Source organism: Protopterus annectens, chromosome 8.part0 (genome assembly GCF_019279795.1).
Source record: "Protopterus annectens isolate FY-2018-M chromosome 8.part0, PAN1.0, whole genome shotgun sequence".
Classification (NCBI taxonomy): Eukaryota; Metazoa; Chordata; order Ceratodontiformes; family Protopteridae; genus Protopterus; species Protopterus annectens.
This window is the reverse complement of record NC_056741.1, coordinates 1981299230-1981324733: the sequence shown is the minus strand read 5'-3', so window position 1 is coordinate 1981324733 and position 25504 is coordinate 1981299230. Positions and strand designations below refer to the sequence as shown.

Sequence of the window (25504 nt, the reverse complement as noted above, 5' to 3'; positions counted from 1 at the left end):
GTTCAACTAAGACCCAAATTTGGGGACTTCGGCCTGGATTAAATATTTATTGATTGACTGCTTTTGTTGACCAGGATAGCCCAACTGGGTAAACATGCTGCCAAGAGTCTGATCAGTTCATCTCAGAAGCAGAAAGGTTCCAAGAAGTCTGTACGAGCATGAGAGTACAAAGTGATGAAAGGGTGAACATCACTGTAACATACACGAACCCCATACAAGTCTCACATGCAGGGTTTTAAGGTTACCTAATCAGCATGCTAGCTGTGAAGCAAGTCTTCACCTTCCTTGTAAATTAACCTAGTGCCCAAATTTCTACAATTTTTTTATTTTAAATTTATTTTCTTTATTAGAATGGGATAGCTCGCACTGTAGCTGGCTCCCTGAACTAAGTTCCACTTGTGGGAGGGGGGGTTCAACTTCAAATTTGGGAGACCGGGCATACTGCACTAAGCAAGTGCATTGGTCTGTCTCTCCCCTGCCTCTGCCTGACTAGCTTAATAGTTCAGCCTGGTCAGGAATCATTGGCAGGTGAAAGGTGCAAACATTTCCAAATTCCAGTTAAAGCCATTGTGTTCTTTCTGTGACCTTACCGGCTCCTGTGCTTTTTTCCTTGCCATATAAATAATCCATGCCTCCTTCCCTCCTCAACTAATTGAGAGTGAGTGAACTGAATTTTGTTGTTTCTTTCTAATTTGTGCTTGTGCGTACTATACATGGACAAAGTAAGTAAGGGATCCTTGGGGGAAGTATTCATTTTGATGTAATTTTGTTTTCACCTATACTGGAAAAGTCTTTGGGGAAATTGCTTCATTTTTGTGCTTTTGAGTACATGGTAGAAAAGCAATTAAGGGAACCTTAGGGGAAATTATTAATTTTAATGTAATTTGGTAGTACTTGTGCATAAATGGACAGACATCTGAGAGGGTAGTTAGGAGAAATGTATGACTGGAGAAAATGTTTCATTTTAGTGTTTGTGCATACATGGACAAACCTGACTGAAGGGGTCATTGGAGAAAATGTTTCATTTTAGTGTTTGTGCATGCATGGACAAACCTGATTGAAGGGGTCATTGGAGAAAATGTTTCATTTTAGTGCTTGTGCATACATAGACAAAGTACTGAAGGGGTCGTTGGGGAAAATGTTTAATTTTTGTGCTTGTGCATACATGGACAAAGTATGCAAGGGATCCTTGGGGGAAATAATAAATTTTGATGTAATTTTGTGGTTACTATGCATACAAACAGACTGCTGAAGATGTTGTTGTAGAAAATGTTTTATTTTTTTGTGCTTGTGTATACATGGAAAAGTAATTAAGGGAACCTTATGGGAAATTATTCATTTTGATGTCATTTGGTGGTGCTTGTGCATACATGGACAAACCTGACTGAAGGGGTCATTGGAGAAAATATTACATTTTAATGTTTATCCATACATGGACAAACCTGACTGAAGAGGTCATTGAAGATGTTTCAGTTTAGTGCTTGTGCATACATAGACAAAATACTGAAGGGGTCGATGGGAAAAATGTTTAATTTTTGTGCTTGTGCATACATGGACAAAGAACATAAGGGATCCTTGGGGGAAATTATTAATTTTGATGTAATTTTGTGCTTAATATGTATACAAACAGATTGCTGAAGAAGCTACTGGGGAAAATTTTTTATTTTTGTGCTTGTGCATACATGGAAAAGTAATTAAGGGAACCTTGGGGAAATTATTAATTTTGATGTCATTTGCTCCTTACGTGCATACATGGACAGGCTATTGAACAGGTCATTCGGGAAAATGTTTCATTTTGGTGTTTTTGCATATATGGACAAACTGCTTAAGGAAACCTTGGGAAATTATTCATTTTGATGTCATTTGCTTTTGGTCTTTAGGGGAACTGTTTCATTTTGGTGGTTGTGCATACATGAGAAACTACTAAAGCAGTCTTTGGGGGGATTTAATGCCACAGCATATTATACTTTTCATTTATTAGTTATTTCTTGAGTGTTTATGGTACTACCACATGGGTTTAAAGATTTGTGCTGAACCCTTTACTATTTGGAATCTATTTCTCAGAAGTCTAGGCAAAATGAAAATGGCCTGTGAGAACATGGGTATAACATGGCTAGCCTGGTAAATGTCCTATGGCCATTAGCATAGTAACCTCCTATAAATCTGTGACCCCTTGATCTTATAACTGTGTTTGGATATTAATTGCAGCTTGCTGATTCTTGGTTTGGGGGGCTTTTTGTAAGAATGTAGTGTGAGAAGAGAGTAGTGTATTATAATATGTTAGTAGTTATGCAAATTATTTCTGTGTTGTGCACTTTTGTCTGTATTTTGTTGAGCATTTAATGGTTAGTGAAATTATTTCCAAGGAATTCAATCCATCCAAGCTGGAAACTTCTGGTAGAAGCCTTATTGTGCTTTTACCTGAATGGCCCGAGGGATTAACTGTGTAAAAGTATTTTATGCTGCAGTGATAAGACTTGCATTTGCACATTGTGCAAAGACAGTTCCCCATGCCATGTGTGTGTGTGTGTGTGTGTGTGTGTGTGTGTGTGTGTGTGTGTGTGTGTGTGTATATATATATATATATATATATATATATATATATACATATATATATATCTGTATATATATATATATATATATATATATATATATATATATATATATATATATATATATATATATATATATATATATATATATATATATATATATATATATATATATATATATATATATGCCCCTCTTGACCTCCGCCTCCCTCAGTCTTCAACAGCTTCCAGCACCTAAGTAGTCATATCAGCATCAACCACACACAGATATGTATTCATATCAGCAACACCCCACCACAGATATGTAATCATGTCAGCACCACACCACCCCCGCACAAATATGTTATCATGTCAGCACCACCCATTGACAGAGATGGTATCATGTCAGCACCACCCACACACATACATGTATTCATGTCAACACCACCTATACACAGACATGTAGTCATGTCACCACCACACAGAGATATGTAGTCATATCATCACCACCAAAGCACATATATGTAATCATGTCACCACCACCCTAGCACAGCTATGTAATCATATCAGCAACACCCCTGCACAGATATGCAATCATTTTTGTGCCACCCACAAACACATATGTAATCATGTCAGCACCACACCAGCATTAATATGTAATTATGTCGGCAACACACAGGACAGATAAGTAATTATGTAATCAACACCCCTGCACAGGTATGTAATCATGTAAACACCACCCCACAGATATGTAATCATGTCATAATCATGCAGGCACAGATATGTAATCATGTCAATACCACTGATTCACAGATATGTAATCATAATACCACCACACAAGCACATATATATGTAATCATGTAAACACCACCCCCACACATATGTAATCATGTCAACTCCATCCCAGCACAGATATATAATCAGGCCAGCACCACCCCAGCAGAGATAGCTAATCATGTAATCACCACCCCAGCAGAGATATGTAATCATGTCAGCAACACCAATTCACAGATATGCAGTCATGTCAGCACCACCCACTCACACAAATTTCATATCAGCACCACACAATCACAGATAGGTAAGCATGCCAGCACCACACCAGTGCAGATATGTAATCATGTCTACTCTATCCACTCAGATATTTAATTATGTCAGCAACACCAGTACAGATGTGTAATTATGTTAGTCCCACTCACTCACATATATGTAATCATGTCATCACCATACCAGCACAGATATGTAATAATGTGAAGACCAACCAAATAGAGCTATGTAATCATATCAACACCACCCTCCCACAAAAATATGCAATCATGTCAGCACTACACACACACACATATATGTCTTCATGTCAGTGGCACCTAACCACAGATATGTAGGCATGTCAGCACCACCCCAGCAAAGATGATTAATCATGTCATCACCACCCCCACACAGATATGAAATCATGTCACCATGCACTCTTAGATATGTCATGACAGCACCACCCAGCACAGATATGTAGTAATGTCAACATCACCCCCACAAAGATATTTAATCATATCACCACCACCCACACACAGATATGTAATCAAGTCAGCAATGCAAAAGCACATATATGTAATCATGCCAGCACCAAACACCCATTCATAGATATGTAATCATGTCAGGATCACACCAACATAGATACATAATCATGTAACACCACCCCCACAGAAGTATATGATCATGTATCCAATTCACAAGTATATAATAATCTAAACACCACCTCAGCACAGATATGTAATCATGTCAGCACCACCACAGCACAGATATGTAATCATGTCACTACCACCCACACACACATATGTAATCATGTTAGCACCACACCAGTGCTGATATGTAATCATAACAGCAACACACAGCACAAATACATAATCATGTAATCAACATCCCTGCACAGGTATGTAATCATGTCAAAACCAACCCCACAGATATGAAATCATGTCATTACCCCCCAGGCACAGATATGTAATCATATCAACATCACCTATTCACTGACATGAATCATGTCACCACCACACCAGCACAGATATGTAATCATGTCAGCATCACGCCCGCACTGCTATGCAGTCATGTCAGAAAAACCTGTTCGCAGACATCTAATCCTTTCAGCACTCCCCACACACAGATATGTAGTCATGTCAGCACCACCCTAGCACAGATATGTAATCATGCCAATACCACCCATTGACAGATATGTAATCATGTCAGCACCACCCTAGCACAGATATGCAATCATATCAGAACAAACCACACACAGATATGTAATCATGTCAGCACCACCCATTAACAGAATATAATCATGTCAGCACTGCCCAGACACAGATACATAATCATGTCAGCACAACCCCAGCATAGATATACAATCATGTCAGCACCACCCATTCGCAGATATGTAATCATGTCAGCACCACACCACCACAGATACATAATCATGTAAACATCACCCCCTCACAGGTATGCAATCATGTCAGCACCACCCTAGCACAGATATGCAATCATGTCAGCACTACACCAGCACAGATATGTAATCATGCCAATACCACCCATTGACAGATATGTAATCATGTCAGTACCACCCCAGCACAGATATGTAATCATGTCATCACTTCCCATTAATAGACATAAGATCAAGTCAGCACCGCACAAGCACATATATGTAATCATGTAAACACCACCCCCATACAGATATGAAATCATGTCAGCACCATCCATTCACTGACATGTAATCATATCTGGACCACCGACACACAGATATGTAGTCATATCAGCACCACCCCAACACAGATATGTAATCATGTCAGCACCACCACCCCTGCACAAATATGTCATCATGTCAGCAGCACCCATTCACAGACATGGAATCATGACAGCACCACCCACACACAGATATGTAATCATGGCAGCACCATTCACACACAGATATGTAGTCATATCAGCACCACCCATACACAGATATGTAATCATGTCAGCACCACTCTAGCACAGGCATGCAATCATATCAACAACACCCCTGCATAGACATGTAATCATTTCTGCACCACACACACACACACACACACACACACACACACACACACACACACACACACACACACACACACACACATATGTAGTCATGCCAGCACCACAACAGCACTGATATGTAATCATGTCAGCAACACAGAGGACAGATGCGTAATCATGTAATCACTACTCCTGTACAGGTGTGTAATCATGTCAACACCACCTCCACAGATATGTAATCATGTCGTTACCACCCAGGCACAGATATGTAATCATGTCAGCACCACCCCAGCACAGATATGCAATCATTTCAGCACTACCCAAACACAGATATGTAATCATGTTAACACCACCCACACAAAGAAATGTAGTCATGTCAGCACCACCTCAGCACATATTTGTAATCATGTCAGCACCAACCTAGCACAGATATGCAATCCTTTCAGCACTACCCACATACAAATATGTAATCATGTCAGCACCGCCCACACACAGATATGTAGTCATGTCAGCACCACCCCAGCACATATTTGTAATCATGTCATCACCACACTAGCACAGATATGCAATCATGTCAGCATCACACCAGCATAGATATGTAATCATGCCAACACCACACATTCCCAGATGTAAAATCATGTCAGCACCACACCAGCACAGAAACATAATCATGTAAACATCACCCCCGCATAGTTATATAATCATGCAAATACCACATCTGCACAGATATATAATCATGTAAACATCACCCAGCAGAAACATGTAATAATGTGAGCACCACCCCAGCACAGATATGTAATCATGTCATCACTTCCCATTAATAGACGTAAGATCAAGTCGGCACCACACAAGCACATATATGTAATCATGTAAACACCACCCCCATACAGATATGAAATCATGTCAGCACCATCCATTCACTGACATGTAATCATAACTGGACCACTGACACACAGATATGTAGTCATATCAGCACCACCCCAACACAGATATGTAATCATGTCAGCACCACCACCCCTGCACAAATATGTCATCATGTCAGCAGCACCCATTCACAGACATGGAATCATGACAGCACCACCCACACACAGATATGTAATCATGGCAGCACCATTCACACACAGATATGTAGTCATATCAGCACCATCCATACACAGATATGTAATCATGCCAGGACCACCCACACACAGATATGTAGTCATATCAGCACCATCCCAGAACAGATATGTAATCATGTCAGCACCACCCTAGCACAGGCATGTAATCATATCAACAACACCCCCGCATAGATATGTAATAATTTCTGCACCACATACACACACACACACACACACACACACACACACACACACACACACACACACACACACACACACACACACACACACATATGTAGTCATGCCAGCACCACACCAGCACTGATATGTAATCCTGCCAGCAACACACAGGACAGATACGTAATCATGTAATCACCACTCCTGCACAGGTGTGTAATCATGTCAACACCACCTCCACAGATATGTAATCATGTCGTTACCACCCAGGCACAGATATGTAATCATGTCAGCACCACCCCAGCACAGATATGCAATCAGTTCAGCACTACCCAATTACAGATATGTAATCATGTCAACACCACCCACACACAGAAATGTAGTCATGTCAGCACCACCCCAGCACATATTTGTAATCATGTCAGCACCAACCTAGCACAGATATGCAATCCTTTCAGCACTACCCACATACAGATATGTAATCATGTCAGCACCGCCCACACAGAGATATGTAGTCATGTCAGCACCACCCCAGCACATATATGTAATCATTTCATCACCACACTAGCACAGATATGCAATCATGTCAGCATCACACCAGCATAGATATGTAATCATGCCAACACCACACATTCACAGATGTAAAATCATGTCAGCATCACACCAGCACAGAAACATAATCATGTAAACATCACCCCCGCATAGTTATATAATCATGCAAATACCACATCTGCACAGATATATAATCATGTAAACATCACCCAGCAGAAACATGTAATAATGTGAGCACCAGCCCAGCACAGAGATGCAATCCTATTAGCACAACCCAGCACAGATATGTAATCATGTCAGCAGCACCCATTAATAGATGTGTAATCATGTCAGTACTGCCCAGACACAGATACATAATCATGCCAGCACCACTGGAGCGCAGATATATAATCATTTATTTATTTATTTATTTATTTCCAGTTTGATTACCGGGGAGGTCCACTGGGCCCAGAGAGCCCATTTTCAGTGGAGACCCGGGGAGAAAAGCTCCATGAAACAGATTACAGTAAAGATAGCAGTCCAATAAAAATAAGGTACAACTACAAATACATATCAAATAATACAAAGTGTGAGCAATATTGCCCATAGTGGAAAAATATCATGCAGATACATTTTAACTAATTCATACAGTCAAAGTCAGAAGCTATTTACAATATTTACAGAGTGTGAGAGATTGTGTGGGAATTAGCTATAGAAGGTTATAGCCAGCTATAAGGTGCTTAGGAACTCAGGAGGATACCCTCCCAGGGGCTTTTGTTAAAGAGTTCTAGGTAGGGAGAATGCAGTTGCATTTCCATTTGGAGGAGAGGTAGGTGTAAAGCTGTGTTTTGAAGTTGTTTGTATTTGACATTGTCCTTAGTGTGGAAGGGAAAGAGTTCTATTTCTTACCCAAGGAGAAGGAGAGGAGAAGTTGTCCAGCAGGATGTTTAAGTTTGTGGATAGTAATCAAGTTTTGATGTTCAGATCTGAGAGTTCTGTTTGGGGTGTATGGGGGAAGGATGTTAGTTAGAGCTGGGTATTTGGTTGGATTAAATATTAGGCTATGTGCTGTAGTGAGCTGTAGAAATTCCAGGTAATTTGTGAATTGTAACTATTTGAGGGATTGAAGGGTAACACAGTGATGTATGGAATGTTTGGTTTTGGTGGCAAATTTAGAAATTTTGTTATAACAGCTTTCAAGTTTGGAAGTGATGGAAGAGGATAGGTTAGTTAGTAGTGGGGCACCATACGTAAGGGAGGGAAGAGGAGGCCAGAGTATGCCTGGTAGAAGTAGAGAGGAAGTGGTTGTTCCTGTAGGGTCTATATCAGAACATCGAAGTTTCAAAACTTCGAATGTTCTAATATCAACCCCTATTCAGTGAAAACTAAAAACATCGAACATACAGAACAACGAATTTTTTCCTAGGGAAAAAATTTGCTTTTCCAAAACACATACACACAACACAAGCACACCAAACAAACAGCAATCCACACACATACACCTAAAATCTTACACCTAAGCCTACACTAAACTATACAAACACTACTAACTATCCACTTACCTTAACCCAAACCCTAACCCTAAGGTCTGTCACTATCTCACACTCACCTCACCCACGCCCTAACCCTAACTCACCTACCCTGCCCTAACCCTCACGTCCACACAATCGCATACATACCTAACCCGTGCCCTAACCCTAACTCACCTAACCCGCCCTAACCCTCACATCCACACAATCGCACACATACCTAACCCACGCCCTAACCCTAACTCACCTAACCCGCCCTAACCCTCATGTCCACACAATCATACACATACCTAACCCACACCCTAACTCTAACTAACCTAACCCGCACTCAATCGCACACTTACCTGAACCCGACCCGTAACTTTCCACCACAGCGCTGAAAATACTGAAGCAACAGAAACAGACAACCAAATTCTTTCCCTAGGAAAAAATTTGTTTTTCTGTTGCTTTGATATTTTCAGCTTTCACTGACTAGGGGTCGATATTAGAACATTCAAAGTTTTGAAACTTTGATGTTCTAATATAGACCCGTTCCTGTATAGCATACCTAGTTTTTGGTGGGTTTTCTTTATATTTTGCTGAATATGGATGTCAAACGAGGTGTTCATCTATAGTTACACCGAGTAGTTTGGCAAAGGGAACAACTTCGATCGGAGAATTGTTTTGGCTAAGGACTTGGAAAGAATTTTTATCAACAGAGAAAGATTTTGAGGGGGTGAATAGTAGTATTTTAGATTTGTTAGCATTGAGGGAAAGGTGATTTTGACACGTCCAGATCTCAGTAGTTGAGAAGGCAATCTGAGTTTTAGATAGGAGTTCAGAGAGGTTAGAGGCAGAGCAGACAAGTGTAGAGTCATCTGCATATTGGATGACTTTGGCATTAGGAATAGCAGAGTGAAGGTTATTGATAAAGATATTAAACAGCATTGGTCCAAGGATGGACCCCTGTGGTACTCCGGTAGGAGTGTAAAAGAAAGGTGAGGTGCCTTTTTTCTATTTCACAGCCTGATATTTATCTGACAGATAGCTTGAGAACCAGGAAAGAGTGTTTTGGGAGAGATTTAGGTTTGATAGATGACTTAGAATGTGCTTATGGGAAACAGTATTGAATGCTTTAGAGAGATCTAGGAGCACTGTGGATACTAAGTTCCAAGAATCTCGGGCTTGATTGAAGTTTCTAAGAATGAGAGTAGAGCTGTTATGGTGCTATGTCCTGGTCAGAAGCCATGTTGGGTAGTTGTAAGAAGTTGTTTTTTAGTCAGAAAAGGCAGAAGTTGGAGGTGGATGCATTTTTCTAGAATTTTGGAGACTGGAGAGAGAAGAGCTATAGGGCAGAAGTTTAAAATATTAGTGTTTTTGCCTCCCTTGTGGAGAGGAAGAATAAAGGCGGGACATAGGATTCCTTTATAGATCTATTAATTAGGATACTAATTGTGAGAGCTATACCATCGGCAGAAGACTTGAGAAAAGAAGAGGGGATGTTGTCAGGTGCAGTGCAGCAGGGTTTAAGTTTGGATAGAAGTCTTTTAATGTAGTTTGTGGAGACAGGTTTAAGCTCAAACATAGGGTGAAATTGTGGGGGGACTTAGATGAGGTGGAATGTAGGAAAGATGGGTCGTTGTTGGGAACATTTTTGTAAGGTCAGATATTGTCTCTATAAAGAAAGAGTTGAATAGTGAGGCTAATTCGAGGTCAGATTTACTTGGGTTTGGACATGGGTTATTTTTGGAGCCTGGGTTGAGGAGTGAGTTTATGGAGTTCCAAAAAAGGGTAGGATTTTGTGGATGTTTGGACTGGAGCTTAGTGTAGTAGGATTTTTTTTTTGTCTTTGAAGATTTGTTTTTTGCAAAGTTACAGAGCTGTGTATATTGGAGAAGGGTTTCGGGAAGTTTATTCTTTGAATAAAGCTTCCAGGATTTGTCTCTTTAATGCATAATTTGTTTTCTTTGGTTAGCCAAGGGGCAGTTATAGTTTTTATTCTTTTTTTCCTTGGTGGAGCTAGGGAATTTAGAGTGTCTAGGAAAGTAGAATTAAAGTGGTCTATGGCTTTTTCGAGTGGAAGGATTTTTAGAATATTCCAATTCATTTGTTTGAGATAAAGAAGGTTTTGGGGTCAAATTTACTAAGGTTGTGGGTTTGAATATATTGATGTTGGTGTGGATGGGAGGTGGTTGCACAGTAAATAAATGCTGGGAGGTGGTCACTAATAGAGTCAGGGATGGTGCCAGAGTTGGTAATTTTATTTGGATGGGTGACTAAGATCCAATCAAGAGTGGATCCTGTGGAATTTGTTTTATTGGGTCTGGTGATGGAGTAGATTACTTGAGTAAAGTTAAAGAGGTTAATGGACAGGGAGGGCATGGGACTGTTGATTTTATTCCAATCAATGTTTACATCACCTAGTATGTAAGTTTCAAGGTTAATTTCAGCTGAGGCCCATTGGAGTATGTCTTTAAGGGCTGAGATGTTATTTCCAGGTGGGATATAAAAGGCGATGATACAGAGGCTTTTGTGATTATTCATTTTTAATAAACTGTTAGGTCTGCATTGGCAAATTTAGGAATAGAGTTTGGTAGGGGAATTAAGGTAAGTAGATTGGAATAGATTAATGCAACGCATCCCCCTTTTTTCTTTGGGCGGTCACATCTAAGAGTGTAAAATCCAGAGGGTAAGATTTCACAATCAGAGATGTGGGGTTTGAGCCAAGTTTCAACGATGGCTACAAAATCAGGTTGGTTATAACTTAGCCATGCTTGAAGCTGATGTGCTTTGTTGCTGAGTCTCTGGGCATTGAGTGTGAAAAATTTAAGATTATTGTAGGGGGGTGAAAGGTTAGAGGAAGGGGGGTAATTATTTGTGGGTGGGTTAGGTCTGGCATTGGGGTGAATGTCTCCAGCTAAGACGAGGTTATTGAAGGAAGTTATTTTAGTGTGTTTTGGTTTGGATTTAGGGTATTCTGGATGGTCTAGTATTTGTTTAAGAACAAGTGTCTTTGCAGTAGTGAAAATAATTTTAGGATTAAAAAAGTGCAGAGGGTTGAGCTGAAACAGAAAGGAGGGGATAGAAAAGAAATGATAATTTATGTGAGGGAGGACATGGTTTTGTGTGGGAGTATGGAAAGGAGTAGAGAGTGGAAACTGATTGGAGGTATAGGAGCTGGCATGTTACAATGTTGTAGGAGTAGTAGGAGGGAGATAGGGGTTCAGAGTGTTAGGAACCGTAAGGAAAGCATGGTTAGAAAAAGGTAGTTTAATATGGGAGGATTTGTAGTTGGAGAGAAGAGCTGTGGGATCATGCCAGTACCATCCATTCACAGATATATAAGCATGTCAGCACCACTCCACCACAGATGCATAATCATGTAAACATCTTCCCCCAACAGGTTTGTAATCATTTCAGCACTACCCCAGCACAGCTGTATAGTTAACCACCCTAGCATAGATATGTAATAATTCCATTAATATCCATTAACAGACATGAGATCATGACAGCACCACACAAGCACATATATGTAATCATGTAAACACCACCCCCACACAGATATGAAATCATGTCAGCAGCAGCCATTCACTGACATGTAATCATATCAGCACCACCAACACACAGGTGTGTATTCATATCAGCACCACCCCACCACAGATATATAATCATGTCAGCACCACCCATTCACAGACATGTATTCATGTCAATACCCCCAACACACAGACATGCATTCATATCAGCACCACCCACACAGATATGTAATCATGGCAGCACCACCCTACCACAGATATGTAATAATTTCTGCACCACACACACACACATATGTAATAATGTCAGCACCACACCAGCACTGATAAGTAATCATCTCAGCAACACACAGGACAGATACATGATCATGTAATTACCTCCCTTGCACAGGTATGTAATCATGTCAACACCACCCTCACAGATATGTAATCATGTCATTACCATGTAGGCACAGATATGTAATTATGTCAATACCACCCATTCACAGATATGTAATCATATCAGCACCACACAAGCACATATATGTAATCATGTAAACACCACCCCCACACATATGTAATCATGTCAACACCATCCCAGCATGGATATGTAATCATGTCAGCAACACCAATTCACAGATATTTAATCATGTCAACACCACCCACTCACACAAATGTCCAAAGACATGCATCTGGAGCATTTCTCCCCGGGCCTCCGCTGAAAACAGGCTCTGTGGAACCTAGTCGGACTTTCCCGGTCAACAAATGATAAATAAATAAATATCAGCACCACACAATCACAGATATCTAATCATGCCAACACCGCACCAACACAGATATGTAATCATGTCTACCCTATCCACTCTCAGATATATAATTATGTCGGCAACACCAGCACAGATATGTAATTATGTCAGCTCCACCACTCACAGATATGTAATCATGTCAGCACCATATCAGCACAGATCTGTAATGACGAGAATACCAACCACACAAAGCTATGCAATCATATTAACACCAACCACCCACACAAATATGCTATCATTTGAGCACTGCCCACTCACAGATCTGTCTTCATGTCAGTGCCATCTAACCACAGATATTTAGACATGTCAGCACCACCCCAGCAAAGATAATTAATCATGTCATCACCACCCCGCACAGATAAGACATCATGTTACCACCCACTCTCAGATATGTCATGTCAGCACCACCCAGCACAGATATGTAGTCATGTAAACACCAACCCCACACAGATATTTAATGATATCAGCACCAGCCTAGTAAAGATATGTAATCATGACAGCACCACCCACACACAGATATGTAATCATGTCAGCAACATACAAGCACAGATATGTAACCATGCCAGCACCAATCACCCATCCACAGATATGTAATCATGTCAGCACCACACCAGCACAGATATGTAATCATGTAAACACCACCCCCACAGAGGTATATAGTCATGTAAACACCTCCCCTGCACACGTACATAATCATGTAAACATCACCTCAGCACAGACATGTAATCATGTCAGCACCACCACAGCACAGATATGTAATCATGTCAGCACCATGCATTAACAGACATGTAATAATGTCAGCACCACCCACACACAGATACGTAATCATATCAGAACCGCCCCATCACAGTTATGTAATCGTGTCAGCACCACCAATGTACAGATATGTAATCATGTCAGAACCACCCATTAACAGACATGTAATCATGTCAGCACCACACCAGCTCAGATACATAATCATGTAAACACCACCCCCACAAAGGTATATAATCATGTAAGCAACACCCCTGCACATGTATATAATCATATAAACACCACCTCGGCACAGATATGTAATCATATCAGCACTGACACAGGACAGATATGCAATCATGTCACCACCACCCGCTTATATGCATGGAATCATGTCAGAACCACACCACCACTGTTATGTAATCATGTCAACAACACACAGCACAGAAATGTAGTCAGGTAATCGCCACCCCTGCACAGGTACCTAACCATGTCAAAGCCACCCCCACAGATATGTAATCATGTCATTACCACCCAGACACATATATGTAATCATGTCAACACCACCCATTCAGTGACCTGAATCATGTCGGCACCACACCAGCACAGATATGGAATCATGTCAGCATCACCCCTGCACAGATATATAATCATGTCAGGAAAACCAGTTCACAGACATGTAATCATTTCAGCACTACCCACACACAGATATGTAATCATGTCAGCACCACCCACACACAGATAGGCAGTCATGTCAGCACCACCATAGCACAGATATGCAAGCATGTCAGCACTACATCAACACAGATATGTAATCATGCCAACACCACCCATTCACAGATATGAAATCATGTCAGCACCACACCAGCACAGATACATAATCATGTAAACACCACCCCTGCACAGTAATATAATCATGTAAATACTACCACTGCACAGGTATATAATTATGTAAACATCACCCAGCAGAGATATGCAATAATGTGAGCACCAGCGCAGCACAGAGATGCAATCCTATTAGTACAACCCAACACAGATATATAATCATGTTAGCAGCACCCATTAACAGACATGTAATCATGTCAGCACTGCCCAGACACAGATACATAATCATGCCAGCACCACTGGAGCACCGATATATAATCATGCCAGTGCCATCCATTTACAGATATGTAAACATGTCAGCACCACTCCACCACAGATATATAATCATGTAAGCATCACCCTTCGACAGGTATGTAATCATTTGAGCACTACCCCAACACAGATGTGTAGTCATGCCAGCACCGCCACAGCATAGGTTCATAGGTTCATAGATTAGTACTAGCCTAACTGCCCTTGCAAGCCATTTTAAGCCTAGCCAATTATCCTTTGTGAGACTCAAACCTTGCACCTCATGCTTGTAAGGCAAAACACTGTAACCATTAGGCCACCTTCCCAACCCCAGCAGATATGTAATCATGTCGTCAATGCCCATTAACAGACATGAGATCATGTCAGCACCACACAAGCACATATATATAATCATGTAAACACCACCCCCACACAGATATGAAATCACATCAACACCACCCATTCACTGTCATGTAATTGTGTCAGCTCCACCCACACACAGATATGTAATCATGGCAGTACTATTCACACATATATATATATATATATATATATATATATATATATATATATATATATATAGTCATATCAGCACCACCCACACACAGATAAGTATTCATTTCAGCACCACACCAGCACAGATATGTAAACTTGTCAGCAACCCTCCTGCACAAATATGTTGTGATGTCATCACAACCCATTCACAAACATGGAATCATGGCAGTACCACCAACACACAGACATTTATTTATGTCACCAACACCCACACACAGATATGTACTTATGTCAGCACCACCCACACACAGATATCTAGTCATATCAGCAGCACCCCAGCACAGGTATGTAATCATGTCAGCACCACCCTAGCACAGATATGTAATAATTTCTGCATCACCCACACACATATGTAATCATGTCAGCACCACATCAAAACTGATATGCAATCATCTCAGTAAAACACAGGACAAATACACAATAATGTAATCACCACCTGTGCACAGGTATGCAATCATGTCAACACCACCCCCACATATATGTAATCATGTCATTACCACCCAGGCACAGATATGTAGTCATGTCAATACCACCATTCACAGATATGTAATCATATCAGCACCACACAAGGACATATATGAACTCAAGTAAACACCAGCCCCCACACATATGTAATCAAGTCAACACCATCCCAGCACAATATGTAATCATGTCAGCACCACCCCAGCAGAGTTATGTAATCATGCCTGTAATGATGTCAACACCACCCACTCACACAAATCTAATATCAGCACCACACAATCACAGATATGTAATCATGCCAGCACCACACCAGCACAGATATGTAATCATGTCTACTCTATCCACTCAAAAATATGTAATCATGTCAGCACCATACCAGCACAGATCTGTAATCATGTGAATACCAACCACAAAAAGCTATACAATCATATCAACACCACCTACCCACACAAATATGCAATCATGTGAGCACCATCAACTCACAGTTATGTCTTCATGTCAGCACCACCTAATGATAGATATGAGGCATGTCAGCATCACCCCAGCAAAGATAATTAATCATGTAATCACCACCCCACACAGATATGAAATCATGTCATCACCTACTCTCAGATACGTCATGTCAGCACCACCCAGCACAGACATGTAGTCAGGTCATCACCACCCCCACACAGATATTTAATCATATCGGCACCTGTCTAGCACAGATGTGTAATCTTGCCAGCACCACCCACACACAGATATGTAATCATGTTAGCACCACACCACCATAGGTACATAATCATGTAAACATTACCCCCCCCACAAGTATGTAATCATTTCAGTACTACCCCAACACAGATGTGTAGTCATGTCAGCACCACCCCAGCATAGATATGTAATCATGTCAACACTAATCATTAACAGACATGAGATCATGTCAGCAGCAAACAAGCACATATAAGTAATCATGTAAACACCACCACCACACAGATATGAAATCATGACAGCACCACCAATTCACTGGCAAGTAATCATATCAGCACCACCCACACATAAATATGTAATCATGGCAGCACCACCAACACACACATACATAGTCATATCCGTACTACCTTAGCAGAGATATGTAATTATGTCAGCACCATCCCCAAAACAAATATGTAGTCATGTCAGCACCACCCATTCACAGACATGTAATCATGTCAACACCACCCACACACAAATACGTAATTATGTCAGCACCAGCCACACTCAGATATGTAGTCATTTCAGCACCATTCCATCACAGATATGTAATCATGTCAACAACACCCTGGCACAGATATGTAATCATATCAGCAATACCCCTGCACAGATATGTAATCATGTTAGCACCACTCAAACACACATATGTAATCATGTCAGCTCCACACTAGCACATATATGTAATCATGTCTGCACACACCAGCAACGTTATGTAACCATGTAAACACCACCCTAGCACAGGTATGTAATCATGTAAATACCACCCCCACAGATATGTAATCATATCAGTAAAATCCCAGCACAGATAACACCACTCATTCACAGATCATAGGATCATAGGAAGTTATGAGGCTATTGGCCCTGAGGCCCTTACAAGCCTTGCCAAGAATTTAGTCCTTGTTCTGACAAGTCAGCACCTGATGCCACTGTCCAGTAGGGACACAGGTGGATTCCCAGGGGTGTATTTTCTGTTATCCAGGTTATACTGAAAAGGGGTAATGAAGTACTCTTCTTGATGTGGAGTGGGAGTCTATTTCACAGAAGGGGGGAGTCTCTGTGACACAAATCTGTCTTGCCAGCAAGTCCTAATGATGTCACAGACCAAGATCAGTTTGCATGTGCAGGTTACTCAAGTGGAGATTGACTTATGGATATGCAGCAGTCCCATCAAGCCGGGGACTGAGATTGCTTTGTATGCCAGACAGAGGTCACTTCTGAGGAGTCTGTAGGAGACTGAGTAGAGGGACAGAGCCTGTAGCCTATCCATGTAGGGTAGATGTTTGAGGCCCTGGATTCTCCTGGTGAGGAGCCTTTGTGGTCTCTCCAGCTGCTGCATGTGCTTTGTGAGTTACATGCCGAAAGGGGCATTGTAGTCATTAATAGGTCTTATAAGGGAAAAATACAGAAATGTTATGACCACCCTGTCCCTGGATGAGATACCCTTACTAATGAGGTGGGCCATGTAGAAAGCTTTCCATACAATGGAGACAATATTGTGGTCAAAAGTCAGTTTGCTATCAACCTGGGTGCCCGTGTCCCTCACGACTGATTATGAGCTTAGGACCTTGTTATTAATGTGATAATTTGGGGGAATGTCACTCTCCCTAAAGAGGATGATGATGCATTTTTTGGCATTCAGTTTGAGGCCATGCTTCTGGCACCATTCATTTGTATGGGTGAGACTCTCTTGGAGGATGTCCACATCACTAGGGGAACTGATGACAGCATCCATTTTGCAGTCATCTGCAAACTTGGTCAGCCACAGCCCACTGGTTTTGGCCTGCACCTCAGAAAAGTATATCCCAAACAATGAAGGCACCAAGACTGATCCCTGGGGTACACCACTCATTACTGGTCGACTGCTTCAGGTGGCTTCCCCTATTTTGAGTAGGTGGGTTTTATCATTGAGCCAGTTTGCTACCCATCTGGTAACATATGGATTGATGCCTAGTTGAGAGAGCTTATCTATTATACCTGAGTGTGGAATAGTATGAATGGCTTTAGCCAGGTCAAGGTAGGCAGTGTGCACCATCTTCTCCTCGTTCATGACTTTGGTAACTGTCTCAAAGAAGTCGACCAAATTTAACAGGCATGAAATTCCCTTAAAACCAAACTGTATGGAATCAAGTGTTTGGAGGTTGCCAATGTCCTTGTTAATGAGGTCCATGATAATCCACTCCATGGGCTTGCAGATCAGGCTAGTTAGGCTGATGGGACTGTAGTTTCCAGGATCAGTGGACGATCCACATTTGTACAAAGGGATGACAGTGGCTGTCCTCCACTCATAAATTAGTACTAGGCTAACTGCCTTTGTGAGCCATTTTAAGCCTAGCCAATGAATCCTTCTGAGAATCAAACCTTGCACTTTGTGCCTCAAAGGTAAACAGCTTAACCACTATGTAATATGTAATCATGTCTTCATCACACAAACACATATATGTAATCATGTAAACACCACCCCTACACATATGTAATCATGTCAACACCATCCCAAAACAGATATGTGATCAGGTCAGCACCACCCCGGTGGAGAAATGTAATCATGTCAGCACCACCCCAGCACAGATATGTAATCATGGCAGCACCATCCTAACACAGATATCCAATCATGTCAGCACCACTCACTCAGAGATATGTAATCATGTTAGCAGCACACCAGCACAGATATGTAATCATGCCAGCATCACCCATTCACAGATATGTAATCATGTCAGAACCACACCAGCAGAGATACCTAATCATGTAAACACCACCCCCGCACATGTATATAATTATGTAAACACCACCCCTGCACAGGTATATAATTATGTAAACACCATCTCAACACAGATATGTAATCATGTCATCACCACCTCAGCACAGATATGTAATCATGTCAGCACCACCCATTAACAGACATGTAATCATGTCAGCACTACCCACACAGAGATATGTAATCATGTCAGCACTACCCCAGCACAGATTTTTTATGTCAGCCCCACCCATTCACAGATATAAATCATGCCAGCACCCACCAGCACAGATACATAATCATGTAAACATCACCCCCACAGGTATGTAATCATTTCAACACCATCCCAGCACAGATATGTAATCATGTCAGTGCCACCCCCAGCACAGATGTATAATCATGTCAACACTGCCCATTAAAAGATATGTAGTCATGTCAGCACCACACAAGCACATATATGTAATCATGTAAAAAACACCCCCACACAGATATGGAATCATATCAGCACCACCCATTCACTGACCTGTAATCATATCAGCACCACCCACACACAGATATGCAATCATGTCAGCACCACCCACACACAGATTTATAGTCATATCCGCACCACATCAGCAGAGATATGTAATCATGTCAGCACTACCTCCAGAACAAATATGTAATCATGTCAGCACTACTAACTCACAGACATGTAATCGTGTCAGCACCACCCACATACAGATATGTAATTATGTCAGCACCACCCACACACAGCTATGTAGTCATGTCAGCATCACCCCAGTGCAGTTATGTAATCATGTCAGCAACATCCCTGCACAGATATGTAATCATGTCAGCACTACTCAAATACACATATGTAATTATGTCACCACCACAATAGCACAGATATCTAATCATGTCTGCACACACCGGCACAGATTTGTAATTATGTAATCACCATCCCAGCACAGATTTGTAATCATATAATCACCAGCCCAGCACAGGTATGTAATCATGTCAGTACCATCCCAGCACATATAGGTAATCATGTCAACATCACCCATTCACAGATCATAGGAACATAGGATGTTACTAGGCTATTGACCCTGAAGCCCTTATAAGCCTAGCCAAGAATTTAGCCCTTGTTCCGACAAGTCAGCACCAAATGCCCCTGTCCAGCAGGAACATAGGTGGAATCCCAGGGATGTATTTTCTGTTCCCCACCTAGTTATCCAGGTTGTGCTTAAAAAGGGTTAATGAGGTATGCTGCTTGACGTGGAGCAGGAATCTGTTTCACAGAAGGGAGAGTCTCTGAGACAAAAATCTGTCCCACCAAGTCCTATTGATTTCACAGACCAAGTTGAGGTTGCCTGTGAGGGTTACTCGAGTGGAGCTTAACTTGTGTATATGCAGCAGTCCCATCAAGGCAGGGTCTCAGATTGCTTTGTATGCCAAACAGAGATCACCTCTGATGAGTCTGTAGTAGAGGGTCAGGGCTTTTAGCCTATCTGTGTAGGATACATGTTTGAGGCCCTGGATTTTCCTGATGAGGAACCTCTGTGATCTGTCCAGTTGTTGCACGTGCTTTGTGAGGTACATGGCAACAGAGGCACTGTACTCATTAATGGGTCTTATAAAGGAAGAATACAGGAATGAAATGACCACATTGTCCCTGGATGAGATAACTTTACTAATGAGGTAGGCCATGTAGAAAGCTTTCCATACAACGGAGGCAATATGGTGGTCAAAAGCCAGTTTGTTATCAACCTGGGTGCCCAAGTCCCTCACGACTGATTGTGTGCTTAGGACCTTGTTATTAATGTGATAATTTTTGGGGATGTCACTCTCCCCAAAGGGGATGATGATGCATTTCTTGGCATTCAGTTTGAGGCCATGTTTCTGGCACCATTCATTTGTTTGGGTGAGACCCTCTTGGAGGATGTTCACATCAACAGGGGAACTGGTGACAGCACCCAGCTTGCAGACAACTGCAAACTTGCTCAGCCATAGCCCACTGGTTTTGGCCTCCACCTCAGAAAAGTATATCCCAAACAACAAAGGCCCCAAGACCGATCCCTGGGGTACACCACTCATTACGGGTCGACTGCGTCAGGTGGCTTCACCTATTTTGACTGGGTGGGCTCTATCAGTGAGCCAGTTTACTACCCATCTGGTAACATACATATTGATGCCTAGTTGAGAGAGTTTATCTATTTTACCTGAGTGGGGAATAGCAATGAAGGCTATAGCCAGGTCAAGGTAGGCAGTGTGCACAGTCTTCCCCTCATCTATGGCTTTGGTGACTGTCTCAAAGAAGTTGACCAAATTTAACAGACATGACCTCCCCTTGATGAAATGAAACTGTGTGGGATCAAGTGTTTGGAGGTTGCCAATGTCCTTGTTAATGAGGTCCATGATAATCCACTCCATGGCCTTGCAGATCAGGCTAATTAGGCTGATGGGCCTATAATTTCCTGGATTGGTGGATGCTCCACCTTTGTGCAAAGGGATGACAGTGGCTATCCTCCACTCACAAATTAGCACTAGACTAACTGCCTTTGTGGGCCACTTTATACCTAGCCAATTACCCCATCTAAGAATCAAATCTTGCACCTTTTTTCTGTAAGGTAAACACCATAACAACTATGTAATATGTATTCATGTCAGCACCACACAAACACATATATGTAATCATGTCAACACCACCTCACACATATGTAATCATGTCAACACCATCCCAGAACATTTATGTAATCAGCTCAGCACCACCCCGGCAGAGAAATGCAATCATGTCAGCAACATCCTAGCAAAGATATGTAATCATGTCAGCAACAACCATTCACAGATATGTAATTATGTCAGCACCACCCATTCACAGATATACCATGTCAGTACCACCCAATCATAGATATGTAAACATGTCAACACCATACCAGCACACATGTGTAATTATGAGAATATCACCCCCACAGAGATATGCAATCATATCAACGCCATCCACCTGCACAAATATGTAATCATGTCATCACCACCCATTCAAAAATATATCATCTCGTCAGCACCAATTAATTACAGATATGCATCACCCCAGCACAGACAATCATGTCATCACCACTCCACACAGATAAGAAATGATGTCACCACCAACTCTCAGATACGTCATATCAGCACCACCAGGCACAGATATAGAGTTATGTCAACACCAGCCCCACACAGATATGCAAGCATGGCAGCACCACCCGCTCACTGACATGAACCATGTCAGCACCACCCCAGCACAGATATGTAATCATGTCAGCACCACCCCTGCACAGATATGTAATCATGTCAGCACCAACCCCACATATATATGTAATCATGTCAGCATGCCCATTCACAGACATATAATCATTTCAGCACTACTCACACATAAATAAGTAATTATGTCAGAACCACCTACACAAAGATATTTAGCCATGTCAGCAACACCCCAGCACATATATGTAATCATGTCAGCACCACCTTAGCAATCATATATAATTATGTGGGCACCACCCCAACACAGATATGTAATCTTGTCATCGCCAGCCTAGCACAAACATCTAATCATGTCAGCACCACCCACACACAGATATGAAATCATGTCAGCACCAAACCAGCACAGATATGTAATCATGCCAACACCACCCATTCACAGACTGTAATCATGTCAGCATCACACCAGCACAGATACATAATCATGTAAACACCACCACCACACAGGTAAATAATCATATAAACACCACCCAGCACAGATATGTAATCATATCAGCACCAACCCCACACAGATATGTAATCATGTCAGCACACCCATTCAGAGATGTAATCATTTCAGCGCTACCAGCACACAAATATGTAATTATGTCAGAACCACTCACACACATTTCATCATGTCAGCACCAACACAGCACATATATGTAATCATGTCAGCACCACCTTTGTACAGATATGTAATCATGTCAGCACCATCCCAACACAGATATGTAATCATGTCATCACCAGCCTACCACAAACATGTAATAATGTCAGCACCACCCACACACAGATATATAATTATGTCAGCACCACACCAGCACAGATATGTAATCATGTCAGCAACACCTATTCATAGACATATAGTCATTTCAGGACTACCCACACACAAGTATTTAATTATGTCAGAACCACCCACACACGGATATGTAGCCATGTCAGCACCACCCCAACACAAATATGTAATCATGTCAGCACCACCTTAGCACAGATATGTAATAATTTCAGCATCACCCCAACATAGATATGTAATTATGTCTCCACCAGCCTAGCACAAACATGTAATCATGTCAGCACCACCCACACGCAAATATGTAATCATATCAGCACCACACTAGCACAGATATGTAATCATTCTAACACCACCCTTTCACAGAATGTAATGATCTCAGCACCACACCAGCACCGATACTTAATCATGTAAACACCACCACCACACAGGTAAATAATCATGTAAACACCACTCAGCACAGACGTAATCATGTCATCATCACCCATTAACAGACATGTAATCATATCAGCACTACCCACACACAGATATGTAATCATGTCAGAACAACCCTAGTACAGAATTGTAATCATGTCAGCACCAACCCCACACAAATATGTAATACTGTCAGGAACACCCATTCACAGACATGTAATAATTTAAGCACTACCCAGACACAAATATGTAATCATGTCAGAACCACCCACACACAGATATGTAGTCATGTCAGCAACACCCCAGCACATATATGTAATCATGTCAGCACCACCCCAACACAGATATGTAATCATGTCATAACCAGCTAGCACAAACATGTAATCATGTCAGCACCACAAACGCAGATATGTAATCATGCCAACACCACCCATTCACAGAATTTAATCATGTCGGCACGACACCAGCACAGATACATAATCATGTAAACACCACCACCACACAGGTAAATAATCATGTAAGCACCACCCAGCACAATCATGTCAGCACCACCCCAGCACAAATATGTAATCATGTCATCACCACCTATTAACAGACATGTAATCACATCAGCACTACCTGCACACAGATATGTAATCATATCAGAACCACCCCAGCACAGATATGTAATCATGTAAACATCACCCACCACAGGTATGTAATCATTTCAACACTACCATAGCATAGATATGTAATCATTTCAGTACCACCCCAGCATAGATATGTAATCATGTGAACACTGCCCATTAACTGACATGTGATTATGTCAGCACCACACATGCAAATATATGTAATCATGTAAACATCACCACCACACAGGTAAATAATCATGTAAACACCACTCAACACAGACATGTAATCATGTCATCATCACCCATTAACAGACATGTAATCATATCAGCACTACCCACACACAGATATTTAATCATGTCAGAACCACCCTAGTACAGAATTGTAATCATGTCAGCACCAACCCCACACGAATATGTAATCCTGTCAGCAACACCCATTCACAGACATTTAATCATTTCAGTACTACCCAGACACAAATATGTAATCATGTCAGAACCACCCCCACACAGATATGTAGTCATGTCATAACCAGCTAGCACAAACATGTAATCATGTCAGCACCACAAATGCAGATATGTAATCATGTCAGCACTAAACCAGCACCGATATGTAATCATGTCAACACCACCCATTCACAGAATTTAATCATGTCAGCATGACACCAGCACAGATACATAATCATGTAAACACCACCGCACAGGTAAATAATCGTGTAAACACCACCCAGCATGATCATGTCAGCACCACCCCAGCACAAATATGTAATCATGTCATCACCACCTATTAACAGACATGTAATCACATCAGCACATACCTGCACACAGATATGTAATCATGTCAGAACCACCCCAGCACATATATGTAATCATGTCAGCACCACAACAGCACAGATACATAATCATGTAAACATCACCCACCACAGGTATGTAATCAT

The 25504-nt window shown here is 41.4% G+C and overlaps 1 protein-coding gene across 2 annotated transcripts in view; it reads left to right on the top strand.

Moving 5' to 3' along the window:
• The window catches only part of CNGB1 (cyclic nucleotide gated channel subunit beta 1), a 734247-nt gene that overhangs the window by 341618 nt on the left and 367125 nt on the right, over positions 1-25504 (top strand). The window lies entirely within an intron of this gene.